The 25,807-nt window shown below is 49.4% G+C and overlaps 1 protein-coding gene across 4 annotated transcripts in view; it reads right to left on the reverse strand.

The window, feature by feature from the left end:
- Positions 1–17,631, reverse strand: part of LOC146867340 (basic phospholipase A2 VRV-PL-VIIIa-like) — a 206,044-nt gene extending 188,413 nt beyond the window's left edge. For 2 of the 4 annotated variants that reach the window (XM_085604268.1, XM_085604275.1), the window contains exon 1: positions 17,453–17,629. The gene's annotated coding sequence lies outside the window, so the exon portion shown is untranslated. Of the gene's footprint in view, positions 1–17,452 lie in introns of all 4 variants that reach the window. The other 2 variants (XM_085604263.1, XM_085604293.1) reach the window with 2 other exon arrangements.
- Between the last annotated feature and the right edge of the window lie 8,176 nt (positions 17,632–25,807).

Genomic DNA, 25,807 nt, shown 5'->3' on the forward strand with positions numbered 1-25,807 from the left:
GATCCAATTAAAACAATGGATTTATCCTTGGTTTATCACCCCCAACAAAATGACACATCCCATAACCCTCACAACAGTTCAACAACTCCATTAGGATAATAATACTGTGACCATCTCATCACCTCCAATAACACTGTGGTGATGCCATTTCTTCACTTGACCCTTTGCCCATCACACCCCCAAAATGACACTTTGTCCATCAAAATACCTGCGCCAGTCCAACTGTGGGCCAATATCATCTCCCAGTAGCCCAATGACATCACATCCAGTCATCAGTCTAACAACACTACCTACGTCCCATCACCTGAATCTTACCACACCGATTCATTCACGCTGATAATACAGATGATGTTCAACAATTTCTATAACTCTGCTACTCTGCCACCATTGACAACATTACACACATCACTTGCCCCTACTTCACACAAAGCTTTCCCCGGTATTTCCTATGAAGCAAATATTTGATGGAGGTAGGCAGGTAGAAAATTATGAGACCTTCTGCGAACATATAATTACTGGACTAGACCTGGTTGCTCCTCTAAAGAATTATAAGAAAAAGTGCAGACCTTTCGCACCGTGGTACAGCGAAATACTCCGAACTCTAAAGATGAGTTGTAAGTCAGCAGAGAGAAAATGGAGAAAGGGATATTCAGAGGAGGACAAAACCACCTGGAAAGAGGCAATAGCTCACTATAAAAGAGAAATTGGCAGAACAAAAGCAGAGTACTTTGCTGACCTGATTTTAAGGTCCTCAAATAGTGCCAGAAGCATCTTTAAAATAGTGGGGGACATTGCCAATCCAGAGTGCACCAAAAATAAAATACAGCCTTCACAGGATCTTTGTAACAACCTCGCGACCTTTTTCGAGGAAAAGATCACCCTTATTCTCGAAGGCTTTGGGCCAAGTAGTCCATGCACCGAGGGAAATGTTGAGGTAGAGGCAATAAAAGTACCTCAGGAAAAGGAAAGAGAAATTATGGGGGAAAACCCCGATTTCTTAGATCACTTTGAACCCCCTTCGTGGAGGATTTTGCCAGAATAGCACTAGGTATCTCCCCAGGCTCGCCGTTAGATCCATTGCCACATAGAATATGGAAAGAGCTGAGTTCAGAGCTATTTCCAATTACCAGACAAATCTGTATTCAATCACTGTCCAGCGGGTCCGTACCAGACTGTTGGAAACAAGCGGTAGTGACACCTTTGCTGAAAAAAGCAACACTGGATCCAGGCTGCCCTAAGAATTATAGACCTATCTCCCTGCTGCCCTACCCAAGAAAGATCATAGAGCGGGTGATCAGTAAAGCACTCTCCCAATTTTTGGAAACTAACGATATACTGGAGGACGTGCAATTTGGCTTCCGTCCAGGGCATGGAACGGAGACTGCTCTGGTAACCGTGTTGGATTACCTTCGAATGCGGACAGACTGGGGGCAGTCAGCAATACTGATTCTGCTTGACCTGTCCGCCGCTTTCGACACGGTTAACCATGAGATACTTCTGGCCAGGCTCAAGGACGTAGGGATAGTGGGTACAGCATGGAAATGGTTTCAATCATACCTCTACAAGAGACGACAGGAAGTGGCTCTCTCAACGTTTCAATCTGAGTTCACTAACAACCCATACGGTGTTCCTCGGGGATCTGATATCAGCCCAATATTATTTAACATATATTTGAGACCATTGCTGGCTGGCATTAAAGCTCATAACGTTAGCCTTATTAATTACGCAGGTGACACGCAGCTCATCTTGTCTTTGGAGGGGGACCATTTCACCTCACTGGAAGATTTCCACACCTGCATGAAGGATGCCTCTGGCTGGCTGAGAGAAAACTCTCTTCAATTTAATGCAGACAAAAAAGAGATCTTGTGCTGTGCAGCAGGTAAAGATCCTTGTCTACTTCCAGACGATTTCTGGCCTATACCGACCGATATCCCCTTAAGATCTTCAGAGACGGTGCATAATTTAGGAGTGATATTCAATGACAAACTGAGCCTTGAGACCCAGATCAACAAAACTGCTGGTTGCTGTTTTGCGCTCATAAGGGCGCTCCGAAAGATCCTACCGATGCTACCCTCACAGGCCAGAGCACTGGTAGTTAGAAGCATTATCTTGAGTAGACTAGACTACTGTAATGCACTGCTGCTAGAGTCTCCAAAGTACTTAATTGAGATCCTATAGAGGGTCCAGATGATGGCGGACAAAATGGCTTTAGCAAGACCAAGCTATTCATCCGCATCACAAGCGCTGGCAGAGCTACATTGGCTCCCAGTGTCAGAAAGGATAACGTTTAAATACCTCTGCCTTGTGTTCAAAGCTCTGCATGGTGTTGGACCCAAACCCATGCAGTACAATTTTGCATGGTATGTCCCCACCCGGAGTTTACGCTCATTTTCGGCCAATTTGGTTAAGGTGCCCAAATCCAGAAAGATAACATCAGGTGGGAGAGCTTTCAGCATTGCGGCAGCAAAGCTTTGGAATACACTCCCCACCAATATCAGACAGTCAGAGGATTTGATCCCATTTAGGAAAAGAGTCAAAACCTGGCTCTTTCCCAGAGAATGAATCTTCTCATAATTGGCTCGCTTCGATCAGTCTGCTCATGGCCGTCTGTCCATCCACGGCTGACTTGAGCACATGTTCAACAGCGCCAGGATTCCCTTTGGGCGACAGTGCGCTTTACAAGTGCTTAATACAATACAATACAAGTGCTACTTCAAAAATATTTCTATCCATCCTGTTATCTCCAATCCCTTTGGGAATAACTTATCACAACCAATGACAACGCATATATCAAACTATGCAAATAACATTGTTGCCTCACAGCACCCCACTAGTATGCCATGCTGCTTCTCTTCGCACCCAAGGACACTGTATATAGTGCATTTCCCCAAGGAGACTGAGCCCAAACCTGTACCCCAACAATACTATGCAGAGTGCTAAATGGGCGAAACTACAGGCATCAGCATTGTGCTCTTGGTATGGAATCTGAGTGCATAGTCACTGTAAATTACACACCACTTAGTGTGGCCATTGATCTGCAGCACCATGGGTCTCCCATACCCCCCAACACTGCGCTCAACTGTGATAGTGTGTCTGCCCAGAAGTTCTGGCTAGTTATGGAGCTCTAAATCAGAAATGTCTTAAAAAACATGGACCAATTATCATTGGCCGACAGGTCATTAACCAGCTTCATTCAACAAAAGGCTATTTCAGCATCTATTCTGCCCACTTTTTGACCTATCTGAATTGGTATCAATATCTACCCCATGATCAGCCCAATGAGAATGCATGGAAGGGCCTGATCTCTCATAAGTATTTTAGCTGTCCCATACATGTGGGAGGGGTATGGGAATCATTCAGCAGCCCATTTCTCACTGAAGGACTGAGCACACTATACATGAGCCGCCGCCTTGTCTACGGGTGCAGCCACAAGCTCAAAAATGGAGGACTCTCCAGCTACTCGCCTACCTGATTCAATCCCTCTTATTATGCACTCTTCCAATGTCCTCTAATCCCATTAGGTCAAATGTCCAATATTTGTATGCTATTAATTTCAATTTAAGTGCATATAAAATGCCATCTGCATGTGCAAAATGCAGATCCCGATTCACAGAATCAAGAGCTGAAGAAGTGCCTACAAAAGATGGAATATCTGCACGTATGATCCATTGTATAATGACACTCTGCCCGTGGCATCTCCTCAAGACATTTCACAAATTACTCTCTTATATTTAATTGAATTTTTATTTGGGTCTTTGTTATATACTACCAACTACCAGGCAAAAATGTGGGTCTGATATATTGGTCTAGCGATCAATGTACAAAATATAAATGTGGCCATTATGAGCACTGACTGTGCTTGCTGATAACAAGATGGTAAAGCTTTGTGGCCTGGTTATAAGTGCCCTGTTAAATTGCGATCAAATTGCTAACCCTGTTTGTGCAGAGAATAGAAATATAAGTGGTGCAATGTGTATCACACCAACAGTTAAATTGCATCACGGTAAACCTGTCAGCATTTTAGGTACGAAAAGGTATTGGTAATTTCAAGGAGATGTGGATTTTGGTGCAGTAAGCCCAAAAATCCACAGGTTCTTTCCCCAAAAATATGATTTGGCGATAATTTTCTCTTACGTGACAGATTTTATCGGTTGCGAAAAGTATTGCAGCAAACACATATATGTGTGACCTAAGAAGAGTGAATAAAGTCTTAGTGGCCCATTAGCATGGCGGGCGGATTGCCACCGCCCGACCGGCGGTGGCGATCCGCCCGCCAAAACACCCCGCCGAACGATCTTTTACCCCCGCCACATTAGCATGGTGGGGGGGTACCGTGGCAGACGGACAGACCGTCCGCCGCTTTTCCACCGGTAGGCAATCGTCAAGATTGCCTACCAGGCGGAAAAAGCCTGCAATAGCACCGCCATCCCTATCATGATGTTGGCGGTTTAGTGCCTTTCCATGGCAGAGACTCCGCCATGGAAAGGCATGCAGTGTTTACTGTGGGGGCCCGTTGCGGGCCCCCGGGGGGGTGGGGATGCACTTGGGGGGTACCCATGGTACTCCCCTACATTGGCATACACAAGGTGGCAGGCACCGCGCAGTGCCTGTCACGTTGTGCATGCCAATGCACAACATGCATTTACAACATTGTGGCGGGTGCTGCTCACAGCCCCGCCTGCCACAATGTTGTATATACGGGATGCGACCGCCACGGTGGCGGTCGCATCCTAATTGACGGTGCGGGACCGCCGCACAACTGGCAGCTGGTCCCAGCACCGCTAGGGTGGCGGGCGGACTGTAGTCCGCCCACCATCCTAATGGACCCCCTTAGTCTATACCCTGAGATGTACAGAGGATGGTTTTAGGCATCTAACCAGCAGGGCGGCCTCAGAGCAGGAGACCACGAAGGTACGCTTTCTGGAATAATTGACCGAACATTTGGGTTTTTAGCAATCTTTATCATTTGAAAAAAGCCAATTTCCATTTTTTACATTCACTGAGTGGGAGTTACAGAGTGATGTTCTTTATGCATGAAGGGCAGCCGTATAGTAGGCCTGGGAGGTAAATTACGTTCAGCTCGCGGAATTTGGGTAATTTCGCGGTCCGTGGTGAACACGGAATTGTCAAAAATACCACGATCCGCGGTTTTGCTGAATTGTTTGCTTGTTCGCGCTTTCAAAATGCTTGTTCGCGAGATATTTCCCCCGAGCACGCAAATAGCGTTCGCGAACAAGAAAAAAGCATCACGAACGGGCGGAACAAGCAATTCCGCGTGTTCGCAGAATACTGCGTGCTCGCAGAGATTTTTTACCATTTCGTGGAGCTTTGCGTAGCGCGACCATGCAAATTCCGCCCACCCCTATCGTATAGTCATTGTGTTGTGGTTGCGCATTCTAATTTTCCAGATGGAAGCTATGTGATGAACAACGTTTCTATGCAAACCTCTGCTCAGTCAAATTACACCATGCCTTATTGATAAGACAAAGGGATTTGACTTTCATTCTTTTCTTTAAGGGAAGTCAGTGGAAGAACTTCAGACCAGTCATTATGTGGTCCTAACACTCTTGGCCAAACCGAAGAAAAGCAACATGATTCGGAAATCTTGGCAATATTCGGATGGAATTGTCTGAGAGGGAAAATTACAGGGTGCTGCAAAAATCAAGGCAGGAGCTCAACAGTCCAAGGATTGTAGGACGTTTCTGAGGTAGTTTAAGGAGTGGAAGAATACTTAGGAGACGTAAGAGGTGAAGAGCAAGTTTGCATGCGGCTTAAGATGTAGCTGTGTGTCATCCTCCACATACATGTTGTGTTGTCTTGTCTGAATCAAGGAGCTTGATGAGAGGCGTCATGTGGTCAGTGTCGTCCGAATGACACTTTGCACATTCTTTCCATCATCTCAGATGCATGGCACTAATCCTGAACCACAGAATGACCAACAAACCCCCAATGAAGATGGGGGCCCATTTCACCTCCCCAATGATATTGTGCACTCATGCCATTTTCTTATCCTCCAAAAACATTGCAGCTAATTCATATCCAAGATGATAATGCAACCACCCCAATGACACCTCACTTAGCCTATCACCTCCAATATTACTACCACCATGTGTTAATTTCCAATGACACTGCAACCATCCCAAACCACAATCCCACTGAGCCTCATCCATCATACCCAAATATACATTGCAAATACTGAATGATCTCTAATGGCATAGTTATCCTCTCATTCTTAAAGACACTGTTCTCTCATATACGTCTCCAAAGAGCACTGGTAGTTAGAAGCGTTTTCTTGAGTAGACTAGACTACTGTAATGCACTGCTGCTAGAGTCTCCAAAGTACTTAATTGAGAGACTACAGAGGGTCCAGATGATGGCGGCCAAAATGGCTTTAGCAAGACCAAGCTATTCATCCCCATCACAAGCGCTGGCAGAGCTACATTGGCTCCCAGTGTCAGAAAGGATAACGTTTAAATACCTCTGCCTTGTGTTCAAAGCTCTGCATGGTGTTGGACCCAAACCCATGCAGTACAATTTTGCATGGTATGTCCCCACCCGGAGTTTACGCTCATTTTCGGCCAATTTGGTTAAGGTGCCCTAATCCAGAAAGATAACATCAGGTGGGAGAGCTGTCAGCATTACGGCAGCAAAGCTTTGGAATACACTCCCCACCAATATCAGACAGTCAGAGGATTTGATGCCATTTAGGAAAAGAGTCAAAACCTGGCTCTTTCCCAGAGAATGAATCTTCTCATAATTGGCTCACTTCGATCAGTCTGCTCATGGCCGTCTGTCCATCCACGGCTGACTTGAGCACATGTTCAACAGCGCCAGGATACCCTTTGGGCGACAGTGCGCTTTACAAGTGCTTAATACAATACAATACAAGTGCTACTTCAAAAATATTTCTATCCATCCTGTCATCTCCAATCCCTTTGGGACTAACTTATCACAACCAATGACAACACATATATCAAACTATGCAAATAACATTGTTGCATCACAGCACCCCACTAGTATGCCATGCTTCTCTTTGCACCCAAGGACACTGTATATAGTGCATTTCCCCAAGGAGACTGAGCCCAAACCTGTACCCCAACAATACTACGCAGAGTGCTAAATGGGCGAAACTACAGGCATCAGCATTGTGCTCTTGGTATGGAATCTGAGTGCATAGTCACTGTAAATTACACACCACGCAGTGTGGCCATTGATCTGCAGCACCATGGGTCTCCCATACCCCCCAACACTGCGCTCAACTGTGATAGTGTGTCTGCCCAGATGTTCTGGCTAGTTATGGAGCTCTAAATCAGAAATGTCTTAAAAAACATGGACCAATTATCATTCGCCGACAGGTCATTAACCAGCTTCATTCAACAAAAGGCTATTTCAGCATCTATTCTGCCCACATTTTGACCGACCAACCATCCCAAACCACAATCCCACTGAGCCTCATCCATCATACCCAAATATACATTGCAAATACTGAATGATCTCTAATGGCGTAGTTATCCTCTCATTCTTAAAGACACTGTTCTCTCATATACGTCTCCAAAGATGCTATGTATCCATCCAGCCACCCCCCCCCCCCCCCGGGAACATGGCTGTCCTACATTGACCGTAAGGAACTATGCAGCTATTTTAATCATTGCTCTTAATAACATGCGTGTATTGCACCGCACAAGGCCTCCATATCACAGTGCACTCATCATAGCTGTATCAAAATTCCTCTCATCCCTCCCATTGACACAACACTCATCTCATCAACCTAATGCCAAAATTCACATCCAGTTACATTTTCTCTTTTTATCACCACAATGAAAGCACAAGGTATTTTGGACCCACCACATCAACCCTACTGACACTGCATGTACCTTCTCATCTCCAATGAAATTGTAATTGTCTCAACTCCCTGAGTGACAGTGTATACATTTGTGCCCAGATTTACTGAAATTTTACATTGGGGATGCGCCACTTTTTGGTGCCGGCCGACGCAAAATCTACTTTGAGATTTGCATGGCTTTCCGTAGCTTTGCAAAAAAATTAATTAATGCACAGCAGCGCTGCCTTATGTTACCTTGCCTCAGGTAGGTGTTACATGGGAGAAAGCATGGACGTTGCCACACATCCACCCATGCATTTCAATGCAAACCCATGTTTACAAAGACATGCAAACATGGTTTGCGCCAAAATGGTGCGCCTACCCGAGGCTGGCGTTATAAGTAGAAATGCCTCTATTCTTTCTCCTTACTTCCTGCTTCCTACAAAGAGGAATAAGCGTCAAAGGATAGTTTTTAAGCAGGAAGGTGTGCCTTACTACAAAAAAAAACTATCCTGACCTTAACGCAGGCGCTGCTGCTCCAAGGCGAGTAAAGAGCTGAACTGCGTGATATCTTTGTAAATATGTCGCTTTTCTGATCTCTCCCTTCTTACAATGTAGCGCAGGAGCTTCTCGTGTTGCACTGCGCTGCGTGAAATCTTAGTAAATCCCGCCCCAACTCTCCTCCAATGTCCTTGCTGGCACCCTTCACACCATTGATCCGACAGGAATCCAATTGTCTTTAGTGGCATTGAATGCATGAATTCACCCGCAGTGACACTGCGATTGACTTCGCCAGACGAACACCGCCGTGCTATCTCCAAAGACTGCACTTATCCAACCAGGCCCAAGGACAGAGTGCTCCTTCCATCATCTCCATTTACACTAAATACGGACAGTGACCAAAGTAACATGAAAGCCATCTCATCCCATCCCATCTCAGTGGAGAAGTGTGGCTCAATGGTTAGAGCTATTTTGAAAAACAATAGGTCCTTTCAAAAACAATTCAGCATAGGAGAAATATAGACCAGAATCGGCTCTATATAATTATGCAATGCCCAGCCGGACATTGAAGTTTAATGATCAAAAGACCGAATAATTTAAACATACGTGTAGATATTGAGTGGGACACAGTCCTGCGTCCTTCAACAATTAACACAATTACGTGTGACGTGATTTTACCTTGGGTGTCCTGTTTCCATCTCTGTTGACGGCGCAATAGTGGAGTTCTCAGTGGCTGCGCTCGGCACATGCGCACTGACTCTGTGGGCCGAGGGGGTGTGTGATGCCTGGACCAATCAACGAGCACAAAGAGGCATTTAGGGGCAGAACGGCACGAGCGCGCAGTGGACGCGCGCAGCGGGCGCGCCGCCGGCGCGCCGAAGGCGCGCCAAAGGCAAGCCCGTCTGCGCCCGTCCGCGCTCGTCTCGCGCCCGGGGCCGGACACTCTGCCCCTTTTCCGCTAGGGGAGAGAAAAGTTTGGTCTAAGAAACAGCTGCTCGATCTGGATAAGGTGACTTGTGTAAAGCCTACCTGTTTTTCACTGGGCAGACTACTGGCTAAGGATGGAAACCCCTGCGTATCACATTGTGAATCTTGTCAGTTTAACCTGCCTAGACCAACCACAATAAATTCGCTTGAAACCTACATAAAGCCAAATGCTACCACTCTGGAGACTGCTCATGAGAAACAACACATCAAAGCAGCTTTGATAAACTGCAGATCTCTGCCCAAGCATGCTGATGATCTCTGGCTACTTCTAAAAACCTCTGGCTTAGATCTCCTATTTTTGACCGAAACTTGGTTGCGAGAGGGTTCAAATCCGGACATCTGTCTGACTGTTCCCGTGGGCTATAGAATGGTTATAGCCAACAGAGCTGATAACAGACTTGGGGGTGGACTAGCAATAATTCTGAAAGAGGAGTGGGAAATTTCATATAAAAAAGTAGCAGAGCTAGGTCCCATTGAGGCCATGTCCTTCCAAATTAAACCTTCCAAAAATTTGTTGGTGGCAGGACTCTTGATCTATAGACCCCCCAGCACTCCAACTTCCTACTGGCCAATACTATTCGACTGCATCGCCAACCTATCGTTACAATACTCCAACTATATGGTGTTAGGAGACTTCAACGTACATATGGACCTGGCCAATTGCCCTCTGGCCTCTTTAGTAGGCGAGGCGCTAAAAAGTCTAAACCTTGTGCAAAGAGTTCAAGATCCCACGCATACAGCTGGACACACATTAGATCTTATTTTTACCAATGACAGGGCCATCACTGTGGATAAGCCGCTGCTAGTTATCTGGTCTGACCACATGCTAGTCACCTTTAAGCTGGGACTAATGTGCCCAGCTAAGCACTGCGGACCTACTACACAAAACAGAAGAAACTGGAGGAAAGTTACCCCTGACCCAATGAGAAGTGAACTAGATAAGACCACTCCTTCCCTTTCTGGCAATCCATCTAGAGATTCCTCCCTCTTCAATGCATGGCTGACCTCTGCCCTAGACAAGATAGCCCCGATCAAATCCTGTAAGGTACCTAGGAGGAGGCCTTCAGCACCTTGGTTCAACGCTGAACTCCAACTGGAAAAAAGTCTTTGCAAAAAGCTGGAACGTATTTGGAGGAGAAACTATGAAACCTCAGCAAAAGATACCTATAAAAAGGCAATGAGGAAATTTCACACCCTCAAACGTAAAACCATGAGAGACTTCTTGGCTAAACAAATCATGGAGGCTGAAAACTCCCCAAGGGAGATCTTTAAGATTATGGAGAGCTTTTTGAAACCGCAGTCCCTAAAAAGCACTATCCCGGCGTCTCTTCCGCTGTGTGATGAACTAGCCTCTTTTTTCCATGATAAAATTGCGGACATTTACTCCGCATTCCCGACTACGGATGAGCAGATGATGCCACCGATATGCCATTCAGTTAAATGGTCAGTCTTTCGTCGGTATGAGAAGGACGCCTCCTTGAAAGATTTAATGAAAGTCAAGTCGGGATGTCCTTCCGATCCCTGCCCGGCGAGAATACTCAAACTCCTTGCCCCCGTAGTCAACAACACTCTGAATAATGTTTGGAACTCCTCTCTGGTCACTGGAATCTTCCCTACTGAATGGAAGAAAGCCTTTGTTCGTCCTATACTTAAAAAAGAGGACGCTGATCCTACTGAACTGAAAAATTTCAGACCTATCTCCCTACTCCCCGCACCTGCGAAGATTCTGGAAAAGGAGGTACAGAGACAGCTGTCGGATTTTCTTGAATCCAATAGCTGCATGCATGATTCACAATCAGGTTTTAGGGCAGGTTACAGCACCGAGACAGCTCTCTTGGAGGTGGTTGAATCAATTCGGGAGACGATGGATACAGGAAACTGTGCCATGCTCGTGCTGCTTGACTTGTCGGCAGCTTTCGACACGGTCTCCCATAAGATCTTGCTCAACAGACTCCACGCATTAGGAGTCACAGGGACCGTGTTACGCTGGTTCCAGTCATTTTTGGAAGACAGATCCCAACAAGTCTTCCTTCCCCCTCATGTCTCCAGCTCTAGGACATTGTTACAAGGGGTCCCGCAGGGATCCGCACTAAGTCCGTCACTGTTTAATGTGTATTTGGCCCCGCTGGCATCTATCGTGGAAGATCTGGGTGTCCGTGTTGTTTCCTATGCGGACGATACTCAACTTATCTTTTCCTTCAAAGAGCAGAGTGAGAATGCTTTTGTCAACTTCAGGCGGTGCCTTCTTAATATCTCATCTTGGATGACAGATAACTGCCTGAAGTTGAACACTGATAAGACTGAGATATTGTTTTTTAATCAGCCCCTCCCTCCCCAATCCGAGCTCTGGTGGCCAGCAGAACTAAACCCCCCACCGATCCCGGTCAATTCTGCCAGGAATCTGGGTTTTAGAATTGACACCCTACTAACTGGCAAAACTCAAATATCGTACATATCTTCACAATGCTTTTGGAAACTGAAGGCACTGCGCAGGTGCCTCCACCTTCTTCCTATGGAATGCAGGCAGACGGTGGTCCATGCGCTCATCACCTCTCAGCTGGACTATGCCAACAGCCTTTTCATTGGTCTCCCTGACTATCTTTTGAGAAGACTTCAAAGGATCCAAAATGCTGCCGCGAGACTTATTAGAAATGTACCCCTACGGTATCACATTACCCCCCATCTGCAAAGCCTTCATTGGCTGCCGGTTAAAAAGAGAGTGAGGTTTAAGGCCCTGACCCTAGCCCATAAAGCACTCAGAGAGGTTGGGCCTCTCTATCTGAGACACAGGCTCCAAAAATATCAGAATGCTAGAACCCTTCGTTCCAGCAACCAGAATCTCCTAGCCATTCCACGTTTCAGGAAAGTAAGGTTGGGAGGAAGAGCCTTTGCGGTAAAAACAGCCACGCTCTGGAATCTGATGCCTAACCATCTGCGTCAGATAAAGGAGGAACTTCCTTTCAGGAAAGCCCTCAAAACGTGGCTGTTTGGCCTCTCTGATATCCTCTAATTCCCCTCGATCTCTCTTCTGGCTCATTACCCTCCTGGTTGGATGCTAGCGCCGGGACACCTCCGTTGGAGGTAGCTGTCGCGCTCTACAAATGTTAAAATAAAAATAAATAAATAAATTACAAACAGTCACACATAAAAGACATTTATCAGGCTGAAGAGGGAAGCTTATTGCCGATAAGGAATACAAGGGCAAGCTTTCAAGGCTGGGGGTCGCGTAACTAGTTAGCATGGAGGAGTCTCGTTCGTTATCGGAATTAACCAGACAAATCGCTCCACCAACTAAGAACGGCCATGCACCACCACCCACAGAATTGAGAAAGAGCTATCAATCTGTCAATCCTTTCCGTGTCCGTGTCCGGGCCGGGTGAGATTTGTCTGGTTAATTCCGATAACGAACGAGACTCCTCCATGCTAACTAGTTACGCGACCCCCAGCCTTGAAAGCTTGCCCTTGTATTCCTTATCGGCAATAAGCTTCCCTCTTCAGCCTGATAAATGTCTTTTATGTGTGACTGTTTGTAATTGTGTTAATTGTTGAAGGACGCAGGACTGTGTCCCACTCAATATCTACACGTATGTTTAAATTATTCGGTCTTTTGGTCATTAAACTTCAATGTCCGGCTGGGCATTGCATAATTATATAGAGCCGATTCTGGTCTATATTTCTCCTATGCTGAATTGTTTTTGAAAGGACCTATTGTTTTTCAAAATAGTAAGTACCCTAGGTCCTTCCTACCTCATGGGTTTCCCCTTGTCAATTATAAATATTCAATGGTTAGAGCGGCAGACCCTGATGCAGAGGTCTGGCCCGGACCAGGGTTCAATTCCCGTCTCGGCGGGTCTTGGGCTCAATTTCCCCGGACCTGATATTTCTCGCCTCGGTGCCTATTCTAATCATGGGTCCCACTCTGCAACTCTGGGAAATAGCTGGCTTAATCTCCACAACGGCCCCAACAGTGCTAGGATGCCTGGCTTCACCTTGGGGGTGCCCAGGAGTGGGCACTTCACAGGGAAAGGCCAGGAAGGGTTCCACAGCGGTATGTGCACAGCGCCTGAGAGACCCTTTCGGGGGGGGTGCGGAGCGCTATATAAATGCACTACAATTACATTTACATCCCTGAATGCTCCTCGCATATCCCATAGCTCCCACTAGGGTTTCACATATGGAGACACACATCTACAACACCAGCTATCCCAGAGCTCCCACTAGGGTTGCACATATGGAGACATATGGAGACATACATCTACAACACCAGCTATCCCAGAGCTCCCACTAGGGTTGCACATATGGAGACATACATCTACAACACCACCTTTCCCAGAGCTCCCATTAGGGTTTCACATATGGAGACATACATCTACAACACCAGCTATCCCAGAGCTCCCACCAGGGTTGCATATATGGAGACATACATCTACAACACCAGCTAACCCAGAGCTCCCACTAGGGTTACACATATGGAGACATACAACACCAGCTATCCCAGAGCTCCCACTAGGGTTTCACATATGGAGACATGCATCTGCAACACCAGCTAACCCAGAGCTCCCACTAGGGTTACACATATGGAGACATACATCTACAACACCAGCTATCCCAGAGCTCCCACTAGGGTTTCACATATGGAGACATACATCTACAACACCAGCTAACCCAGAGCTCCCACTAGAGTTACACATATGGAGACATACATCTACAACACCAGCTATCCCAGAGCTCCCACTAGGGGTACACATATGGAAACATACATCTACAACAGCAGCTATCCCAGAGCTCCCACTAGGGTTTCACATATGGAGACATACAACACCAGCTGTCCCAGAGCTCCCACTAGGGTTTCACATATGGAGACATACATCTACAACACCAGCTATCTCAGAGCTCCCACTAGGGTTACACATATGGAGACATACATCTACAACACCAGCTGTCTCAGAGCTCCCACAAGGGTTGCACATATGGAGACACACATCTACAACACCAGCTGTCTCAGAGCTCCCACTAGGGTTGCACATATGGAGACATACATCTACACCAGCTATCCCAGAGCTCCCACTAGGGTTGCACATATGGAGACATACATCTACAACACCAGCTATCCCAGAGCTCCCACTAGGGTTTCACATATGGAGACATACATCTACAACACCACCTTTCCCAGAGCTCCCATTAGGGTTTCACATATGGAGACATACATCTACAACACCAGCTATCCCAGAGGTCCCACTAGGGTTTCACATATGGAGACAACAACACCAGCTATTCCAGAGCTCCCACCAGGGTTGCATATACGGAGACATACATCTACAACACCAGCTAACCCAGAGCTCCCACTAGGGTTACACATATGCAGACATACATCTACAACACCACCTGTCCCAGAGCTGCCATTAGGGTTTCACATATGGAGACATACATCTACAACACAAGCTAACCCAGAGCTCCCACCAGGGTTGCATATATGGAGACATACATCTACAACACCAGCTAACCCAGAGCTCCCACTAGGGTTACACATATGGAGACATACAATACCAGCTGTCCCAGAGCTCCCACTAGGGTTTCACATATAGAGACTTAAATCTACAACACCAGCTAACCCAGAGCTCCCACTAGGGTTACACATATGGAAACATACATCTACAACACCGCCTATCCCAGAGCTCCCACCAGGGTTGCATATATGGAGACATACATCTACAACACCAGCTGTCTCAGAGCTCCCACTAGGGTTGCACATATGGAGACACACATCTACAACACCAGCTGTCTCAGAGCTCCCACTAGGGTTGCACATATGGAGACATACATCTACAACACCACCTATCCCAGAGCTCCCACTAGGGTTTCACATATGGAGACATACAACACCAGCTGTCCCAGAGCTCCCACTAGGGTTTCACATATGGAGACATACATCTACAACACCAGCTATCTCAGAGCTCCCACTAGGGTTACACATATGGAGACATACATCTACAACACCAGCTGTCTCAGAGCTCCCACTAGGGTTGCACATATGGAGACACACATCTACAACACCAGCTGTCTCAGAGCTTCCACTAGGGTTGCACATATGGAGACATACATCTACACCAGCTATCCCAGAGCTCCCACTAGGGTTGCACATATGGAGACATACATCTACAACACCAGCTAACCCAGAGCTCCCACTAGGGTTACACATATGGAGACATACAACACCAGCTATCCCAGAGCTCCCACTAGAGTTTCACATATGGAGACATACATCTACAACACCAGCTATCCCAGAGCTCCCACTAGGGTTACACATATGGAAACATACATCTACAACACCGCCTATCCCAGAGCTCCCACCAGGGTTGCATATATGGAGACATACATCTACAACACCAGCTGTCTCAGAGCTCCCACTAGGGTTGCACATATGGAGACACACATCTACAACACCAGCTGTCTCAGAGCTCCCACTAGGGTTGCACATATGGAGACATACATCTACAACACCACCTATCCCAGAGCTCCCACTAGGGTTTCACATATGGAGACATACATCTACACCAGCTATCCCAGAGCTCCCACTAGGGTTGCACATATGGCGACATACATCTACAACACCAGCTATCCCAGAGCTCCCACTAGGGTTTCACATATGGAGACATACATCTACAACACCACCTTTCCCAGAGCTCCCATTAGGGTTTCACATATGGAGACATACATCTACAACACCAGCTATCCCAGAGGTCCCACTAGGGTTTCACATATGGAGACAACAACACCAGCTATCCCAGAGCTCCCACCAGGGTTGCATATATGGAGACATACATCTACAACACCAGCTAACCCAGAGCTCCCACTAGGGTTACACATATGGAGACATACATCTACAACACCACCTGTCCCAGAGCTGCCATTAGGGTTTCACATATGGAGACATACATCTACAACACCAGCTAACCCAGAGCTCCCACCAGGGTTGCATATATGCAGACATACATCTACAACACCAGCTAACCCAGAGCTCCCACTAGGGTTACACATATGGAGACATACATCTACAACACCAGCTATCCCAGAGCTCCCACTAGGGTTACACATATGGAGACATACAACACCAGCTATCCCAGAGCTTCCACTAGGGTTTCACATATGGAGACATACATCTACAACACCAGCTAACCCAGAGCTCCCACTAGGGTTACACATATGGAGACATACATCTACAACACCAGCTATCCCAGAGCTCCCACTAGGGTTGCACATATGGAGACATACAACACCAGCTGTCCCAGAGCTCCCATCAGGGTTTCACATATGGAGACATACATCTACAACACCAGCTGTTCCAGAGCTCCCACTGCGAGGACTGCACATGGCACAACAACACTAGACGCATCCTGTGCCCCCATTAACTCTGCCCTTATTAAAACTTTTTCCTTGTTTAGTGATATTTTTGGATATGCTGGACTTGCTATACGGCGAGTCAAGTTATATACATATGCACCTAAAGAGAGTGAGAGGATAAAACCATAAACCCCGCCTCCCATAGAAGCATAGATCACATTCCAATGGATTGGGTTATCCTGGTGCACAGGAGGTAACACTGTCCTAGGTCGACAGCAGGTATCCTAAGCCGAGCCCGTGGAGTGTGATATGTATGACGAGGCATTCCTACAAGTGGAACATTAGAGCATGGTACAGTGCATTTCAATGAAAATGTAGTAAATATACTGCAACGCGTGGAAACAACAATGCATAGTGTTTAACATGTTCTAGGCTGGGTGCAACTTTTGTCAGTGGGCCAACAGAAGAGAGTACATACACACCTGAGTGGGACAGCAATGACCATGGATCAGCAGTAACAAAAATAGAAGCTGTCATGCCTAGCTAAAGTCGAACAACGTCTTACTTCAGTACAGGCAAAGTACTGTGTGTGGGGGGGGGGGGTGTAGGTTAGAATTAAAGGCAAGTGACATGCGCGAGCAGTCCTTAATTTGAGCCGGTGTTTGCAGATTGCTCTTAGTGATAGGCACTTATTTTCCCTCATCGGAATTTCAACCAGTGCAAGACAGAGAAAAACACAAAAGGGGGAAAGAAAAAGGAAAAGAGCGACGGGAAAACAAGTGACAAAGTGAGGAAAAATACCTGCGAGAGTGTCTGGAGGTGTGTGAGTGGCACTTTGCTACTGTGTGAGGGTCCCACCAGAGCGTTGTCCAGGAGCTTCTGTGAGGACGGTGGCTCAACAGGCTCAGTCAGAAGGAAGGCTGCTGGTAGAGTGTACTCGCCTGCCAAACCTTACTCGTGTGTCTCTCTGACAAGTTCTTGTTTGTCACTTAAATAGCTTCAGGGAACGAGAGAGGGGCAGGAAAAAGAGGGAGATTCATTGTTTGTTATCTTTGAAAATGAGAAGCATTTTTCCCCATCATGACTTCTGTTCCTCATTTTGATGTTCAGAAAACTGTGTACACACACCTTGGCGGCATCAGCAAACAAGGCTCTTGTTATGTTTAACTACCACTCCTTTGAATAACAAACATATTACAATATGTATATTAATCTCAAATAAAGTCATGCGCCACTTTCCACATGTGTGAGGGGCATATTTACAAGCAGGCGATAAAAAATTATCGCCGCTTTTGCGGCCGTTTTCGGCCGAAAAGCGGCGATAATTTTATCGCCTAATTAGCAAGGCCACGCTAACGCGTGAAACCTTGCATTAGCGTCAGGATTTCTAACGCCCAGCTTTACATCTCTAATGAGATGCAAAGTGGGCGTTCCTGACCTGACATGCCAGGCGAAATGTCGCTAAGCGACATTTCTCCTATCATCAAGCCCCACGCTATGAAGCATAGCGTCAGGAAAAGTAGCGATAACCCCGGTTATCGCTACTTTCCTTACGCCTGCTTCAGGACTGACTTAGCCATGATATCCTATAGAAGGTGGATATCATGGCTAAGTTTTTGGGGCCCTGTCAACAAGCTAACGCCACATTGCGTGAGATTATCGCTGGGTTTCCAGAGATAATCTCACGTTAGCGTGAGGATTTTTATCGCTGAGGAGATAAGCGCTGCTAATAGCACGCTATCTCAGCGATAAAAATCCGCGTTACCCGGCGATAATTATCCTCACGCTAAGAGCGCTGAGCGATAATTATCGCCTGGTGTTGCTGATATGCCCCTAATTTCCGCTGTCGGCCCTCCAGGGCGTCTCCTCCTCTAGGGTAGAGGAGCGCTGCCCCACTACTTTTCAGCACTGCAAACAAGGTAAGAATAAAATAACGCGACATCCGTGCTGAGGTTGTTTTACAGGGTGGGGGTGGGGCTGGGCTGGGCTGGGCAGTGCATGGGGGGGAAGAGTGGTGGCACACACTAAGTGCTCATGACTGTTCGGCCGGCTGTCTTGGGCCTGCCAAACAGTCATGCACACTTTGCATGTTCTCCGCCTGCCTGGGTGGAGAACATGCCCAGGCTCCCATTCCCTGTCTGAGTGCTGAACCATAGCGCTCAGACCAATCACAACGCTGCATGGCTAAGGGGAGCAAGGGTGCCTACGGCTTCTTATTCCAACAGAAGTCAGGAAGTGGATAGAGAAGCGACGGTGGCCGCCGTCCAGCCAGCCAGCCAGCCAGCCAGCCAGCCAGCCAGCCAGTCAGCCAGCCACCTGCAAGTTAGTGATTTTTTTGTTTTGTTTTTGAACCCCCTCCCCAACCCACTACTGCTTCCCAGGGGCAACCTCCACTGTAAAGACTATCGAAAAGGTTTTTGAAAAGTTTCAAAATGCAGTGCAGTTAAGCAACCACTATTTGGTGCGTATAATGGGAGTGGACGAATCAAGCAACCCCGCTACTCTGGTGCCGATCACGATCCGGTAAAAACCGTCTACGAACCGTCGGACGGAGCATATTCTCCGTCCGACGTGTACCCGGTCGAAAAAATATACAAACATGGAATTACGATTCGCACGGAAATCCCATTTCCGTACGAATCGTACCAAACCCCGACCGACGAAAATAAACATACAAATGTGATCCGGGAAAGCGCCGACGTGACGTCGGGACGCACGCAGCCTACCATTCACGAACCAGGAATTACGATTCGCACCGACGTCATCCCGCACGGTGAATATTTTCCGGCAGCCAAAAACTGCCGGGAAATCAGGACGACGCGAACAAGGAGTACCTGCACGCGACGGACAGACATGGACCCGAACCTACGTGTCATCCCGGCCCTCATAGCAGTCGACCTCCTCTACAGGTTACGACGCAGACGCCGCAGAAGGTCAGAACAACAAAGGGAGGGGGGAAAGGGGGGGGGCAGGACCAGGGCCAGGCCACAAACCCCCCACCAAAGTCACACAGCACACATGCCCTGGACATACCTGACCCTCAGGCCCTGGTCACTACGAGGGGGTGGGGGCGTGTCCAGCAAAGCCAGCGTCCGCCACAACGGAAGTGCTTGACGACGCGAACTGGCAACACAACAATACAGGTACGTCCCGTACCCACGCCTTAAGAGCGTGGGTACGAGTCGTACCACGCCCACACCTACGTCATCCCAACAATGGCGGGACGGCTGTACCCACGTGGCAAAGGCCTGGGTACGGCCCGCACAAGCATCACATAGCGTGGGGATGGATATGTACGGACTGTACCCCCACCCCCGTATGTATGGAGCGTACCCCCTCCCCAACAGTGCAAGTACGACCCATACCCTCACCCGCATACGTATGGAGCGTACCCCCACCCCAACAGTGTAAGTACGACCCGTACCCTCACCCTCGTACGTATGGAGCGTACCCCCTCCCCAACAGTGTAAGTACGACCCGTACCCTCACCCTCGTACGTATGGAGCGTACCCCCACCCCAACAGTGTAAGTACGACCCGTACCATCACCCGCGTACGTATGGAGCGTACCCCCCACCCCAACAGTGTAAGTACGACCCGTACCCACACCCGCGTACGTATGGAGCGTACCCCCAACCCCAACAGTGTAAGTACGACCCGTACCCTCACCCTCGTACGTATGGAGCGTACCCCCTCCCCAGCAGTGTAAGTATGACCCGTACCCTCACCCGCGTACGTATGGAGCGTACCCCCACCCCAACAGTGTAAGTACGACCCGTACCCTCACCCGCGCACGTATGGAGCGTACCCCCCACCCCAACAGTGTAAGTACGACCCGTACCCACACCCGCGTACGTATGGAGCGTACCCCCAACCCCAACAGTGTAAGTACGACCCATACCCACACCCGCCGTACGTATGGAGCGTACCCCCCACCCCAACAGTGTAAGTACGACCCGTACCCTCACCCGCGTACGTATGGAGCGTACCCCCACCCCAACCGTGTATGTACGGACCGTACCCCCACCTCGTATGCATGTAGCGAACCCACACCCGTGTATGTTCTAAGCGTACATATCCTGAAATAGGAGGGGTGTGTGCAGAGTTCTCCCAGCAGTGCCCAGACGCAGGAGGGGTGGGTGCAGAGTCCTCCCAGCAGTGCCCAGAGACAGGAGGGGTGGGTGCCTAACACTCACAGCAGTGCCCAGACACAGGAGGGGTGGGTGCAGAGTCCTCCCAGCAGTGCCCAGACACAGGAGGGGTGGGTGCCTAACACTCACAGCAGTGCCCAGAGACAGGAGGGGTGGGTGTAGAGTCCTCCCAGCAGTGCCCAGACGCAGGAGGGGTGGGTGCAGAGTCCTCCCAGCAGTGCCCAGAGACAGGAGGGGTGGGTGCCTATCACTCCCAGCAGTGCCCAGACACAGGAGGGGTGTGTGCAGAGTCCTCCCAGCAGTGCCCAGACACAGGAGGGGTGGGTGTAGAGTCCTCCCAGCAGTGCCCAGACGCAGGAGGGGTGGGTGCAGAGTCCTCCCAGCAGTGCCCAGAGACAGGAGGGGTGGGTGTAGAGTCCTCCCAGCAGTGCCCAGAGGCAGGAGGGGTGGGTGCAGAGTCCTCCCAGCAGTGCCCAGAGACAGGAGGGGTGGGTGCAGAGTCCTCCCAGCAGTGCCCAGACGCAGGAGGGGTGGGTGCAGAGTCCTCCCAGCAGTGCCCAGACACAGGAGGGGTGGGTGCAGAGTCCTCCCAGCAGTGCCCAGAGACAGGAGGGGTGGGTGCCTAACACTCCCAGCAGTGCCCAGAGACAGGAGGGGTGGGTGCAGAGTCCTCCCAGCAGTGCCCAGAGACAGGAGGGGTGGGTGTAGAGTCCTCCCAGCAGTGCCCAGACGCAGGAGGGGTGGGTGCAGAGTCCTCCCAGCAGTGCCCAGACACAGGAGGGGTGTGTGCAGAGTCCTCCCAGCAGTGCCCAGAGACAGGAGGGGTGGGTGCAGAGTCCTCCCAGCAGTGCCCAGAGACAGGAGGGGTGGGTGTAGAGTCCTCCCAGCAGTGCCCAGACGCAGGAGGGGTGTGTGCAGAGTCCTCCCAGCAGTGCCCAGAGACAAGAGGGGTGGGTGCCTAACACTCACAGCAGTGCCCAGACACAGGAGGGGTGGGTGCAGAGTCCTCCCAGCAGTGCCCAGACACAGGAGGGGTGGGTGCAGAGTCCTCCCAGCAGTGCCCAGACACAGGAGGGGTGTGTGCCTATCACTCCCAGCAGTGCCCAGACACAGGAGGGGTGGGTGCAGAGTCCTCCCAGCAGTGCCCAGACACAGGAGGGTTGGGTGCAGAGTCCTCCCAGCAGTGCCTAGACACAGGAGGGGTGGGTGCCTAACACTCACAGCAGTGCCCCTGCAAAGAAAAGGGTGGAGTACCCACAGATCCAATGCCCACAAATGTCAGTCAGGTGCACAAAGATCCTGCAGTACATGTACCACATGTGTGCGAGGCTGGAAGTATACATATGCATAGCGCCTAAAAGAATACACGTACACATGAAGTCATGGCAACAGTCTACATACACAAGTACAGTGACCACCAAGGACGCCACGAATGATGCAGGTGGAGACATCGCTCAGCATGCATGGGCCAAGTCCACTGAGTCCGTCACACACCCAGCCAATGTAGAAACAGCTCAGCCCCACATATTGGAAAGACCCTGCAGGGAAGAAGTCAGGTTACACAGAGGAAGGAACACACCTTGGGACAATGTCACCATGCAGTAACTGCTTACATGAACAAAGGTATGTAGCCAACAGCTTGTGATGGCACACAGATACCAGGATCCACCCTATGACCAGCACAAGACGACAATTCCTACACACCCAACACATAATCAACACCCAAAATAATGGGGCAGGTCGACCAACAGCAATACCAGACAGACAGTAGTGTACTAAGGAAAAATAAATTGCTTTAATCAGCATCCAAAAATATGTTTGTCCCGTCAAAGTTAAAAAAGTACAATGCCCATAGGGCAAACCAAAGCGCCACAGGGGGAGGGTGTGGACAGGGGGGGGCACTCAACCACCCTGACCGGGGACTCCCTTGACCGCTTGCGGGGTGGTGTCACAGTGGGGCTCAGGGACAGAGCGGCCATGAAGGAGTCTTTGCCGGATATGTGGCCAGGAGAGCTGAGGGGAGGGGATTTGGAGGGAGTGGATTTGGTGGAATGCGGACTCCCACTCTGGCTGCGTGACTTACGTTTGCCCCCCGACACAGTGGGTGTGCCTACTTCACCCTGTGTGTGCGTGCCAGGAGGTGTGCGTATGACCTTCCCTGCTGGTGTGGTGCCTGTGTCTGTTGTGGTGGGTGCATGCTGACGTCTGGGTGTACGTGGGACAGGCATGGGAGTGGGAAGTGTGGATGGGTCAGGGGTAGGGGGTTGGACATAGCGCTGCAGGAGACCCACTGCTGCAGTCAGTGTCGAGTCAATGGACCTTAGCAAGTTGCGTTGGTCAGCCTGCGATGAAAAAATGCCCTCCATGTTGTTCAGCACTTGGCTGTGGCCATGGAGGACATTAAGCATCGCAGCCTGACCAACCTGCAACTGCCCCTGGATGTCCACAGACTCGGCATTGGCGGCAGCAGTGGAGACAGGGGCAGGGGGTGCGGTGCCTGGCAGGAAGAAGACATGTGGTGACCGGGCACGCTGGGAAGGGACACGAGCAAGTGGGAGGCGGCTGATGGCAATGGAGGGGCGGGCTGAGATGTTGTGCCGCTGTCAGCTGCTGGTGCAGCCTCCGCCCACTCAGAGAGATCATCCTCGGACCCGTCAGCTTCATATTCTGTCGTGCCAGTGGACAGGTCCTCGGCCTCACTCTCCTCCGCCTCAGTTCCACTCAATGTGCCAGCCACGATGTCAACGCTGGCACTGGTGCTCGGTCCCTCCGCTCCGTCTGTGCTCATGTCTCCCTCCGTGTCCCCCGACGATGCTGTGGGCAAGGTGAAGAGACAGCAATTAATCATACACCTGTATACATATGTCACATGAGTCCAATCTACATAGGTTACAGTGCATAGCCTGAAAAGAAAGATCAGTAACATCTACAAAATAAGGTACAGATGTAGGGCATGCAACACACAGTTGGTTTACCCACCATGCCACTGAAAAACCATGGAGAGCATGACACAATAGCAAATGACATGAAATGGAGTTTGACAGAGGAGCCAGGCCCTGGGCACAATCCAGCACTGCATCTGCACCACACAGCGTTGCCGAAAATAGGGATGAGCAGGGACCATATCCATGAACTTGAGGCACATGCAGCATAGGTAATACTGAAAACATGCCCACCATGACTGGCTCACTGCACCTTGAGTGTATGTCCAGACAAACATCACACACTGGCCAGACCTAGCAAGGAGATTTTAGGTTTTGACATGAAGGCTTTGCCCGCACCAACCCCCCCCTACATGAGACAATTTGTTGAGACACAGGAAGCACTTACATCTCTTAGTCTGGGTGAAATACACAGGGGCTGCATAAATGCAAGATTGGACGCCAAATACCCAAGGTGCGCCTGTCCAAATAATCATGTACAAATGGGCAGCATCAGATGATTGTAACAAGACACACAGGCACTGGCCCCCGTGAGTATGGACAAGGAAAATCAGGTCAGGCTGTACAGTGGACACTTGTACTACATTTTACGTCAATATACATGGTGCCAGGGGACAATGGCACAGAGCACAACCTATGCTGTAGACACTGAGAGCGTCCAAGTTTTGTGATGACACACATGACACCTAGTAAAATATGCCCCAGGGGACAGTAGTGGCCACACAACTCCATGGTCCTGAATGGGAATGACTGCAATACACGCCACCATCCCTGCACTATGCGTATCGCACACTCATGCACATCATGTCACATGCCACAACATAGGACATGCGTGCTGTAAGGCATGACACTTGAGAGACTAACTCCCATGTCTGGACTCAGCATCAGTGCCAACTGACATGGAACCCACATGTACTGAACTGGACAGGGCACAGGCAAGGTCCCAAAACCTGTTACACACCACCCCCACACATGATGCTACAGGCATAGTTCACGTGGAGAAAGCGCCAGCCTACATTACCTTGTGAAGGAGTGACTACACACAGACCAGGGAACACATTGCAAGGAGGGGAAGGGAGGCAGGAGAGCACCGCTATACTGTGGGTAACTGGATCTGCACAGCACCCTTCAACCCTGGCAGTGTATCCATGCAACTGTGCACTTACAAATGCTGGTGACACACAACAAACACACATGTGCCTACCCCCTTCCTGCTGCTGCTTCTCCTGTAAGCGCCTGTCCAAGTCTGGAAATACCACCGCCAAGCACACGCTTGTGGATGTGGGTCAGACGACGGCGCCCGCGGTTCTTATGGGTCTCAGGTGAGTCCCCCAGCAGGACCCGTGCGATCCTCCGCGTCCAGCACCGGATATCCTGCCAGCGTTTCCTCACCTGGGCCAGGCGCCGCTTGCGACCCTCCGTCCTCCTCACGGCACTGACGGCGTTCATCCATATCTGCTCCTTGGCAGAGGCGCCTACCTGTGAGGATGAACAAGTGACACTACATCAATACACCAGGCACATGTCACAGAGATATGTCATATTAGAACAAATTAGCTGTTTACAACAAGGCATAGTATGCATCCAACGCATTGCACCTTTGTCATAGGGACATGATCCTCTGGGTAAGGGCAAACGCAGTACGTGCCATTGAAAGTACACAGGTGGAATGAGGGCAACGACACAATCAATGATCCAGGCTCACACTGTGCATCAGAAGGTACACCAGGATAATGTGCAGCACCTCTAAGCAGTCACATGCCACAGGCCACTGACGCTACCGCAGCAGAGTACACAGACACACACAGGCACAGGACATCCACCTGCCATTGCCAAATGCAGCGACAAACCTCACTCTGCACATGTGCCACTAGACGGGGGGCTCACAGGTGTGGGGCTGGCTCTGCACGTCAGACACACAGCACTGCTCCCTGCTCACATCACATGGGCAGGGTATATACATCCCTCATGCAGGCCGGGGGCCACACTCCACATATGCACCCACCCACATGACAGGGGACTTCCACACACACCGATGTCCAGGGTACGAACAAATCATGTGGA

Source organism: Triturus cristatus, chromosome 1_2 (assembly GCF_964204655.1).
Source record: "Triturus cristatus chromosome 1_2, aTriCri1.1, whole genome shotgun sequence".
Lineage (NCBI taxonomy): Eukaryota > Metazoa > Chordata > Amphibia > Caudata > Salamandridae > Triturus > Triturus cristatus.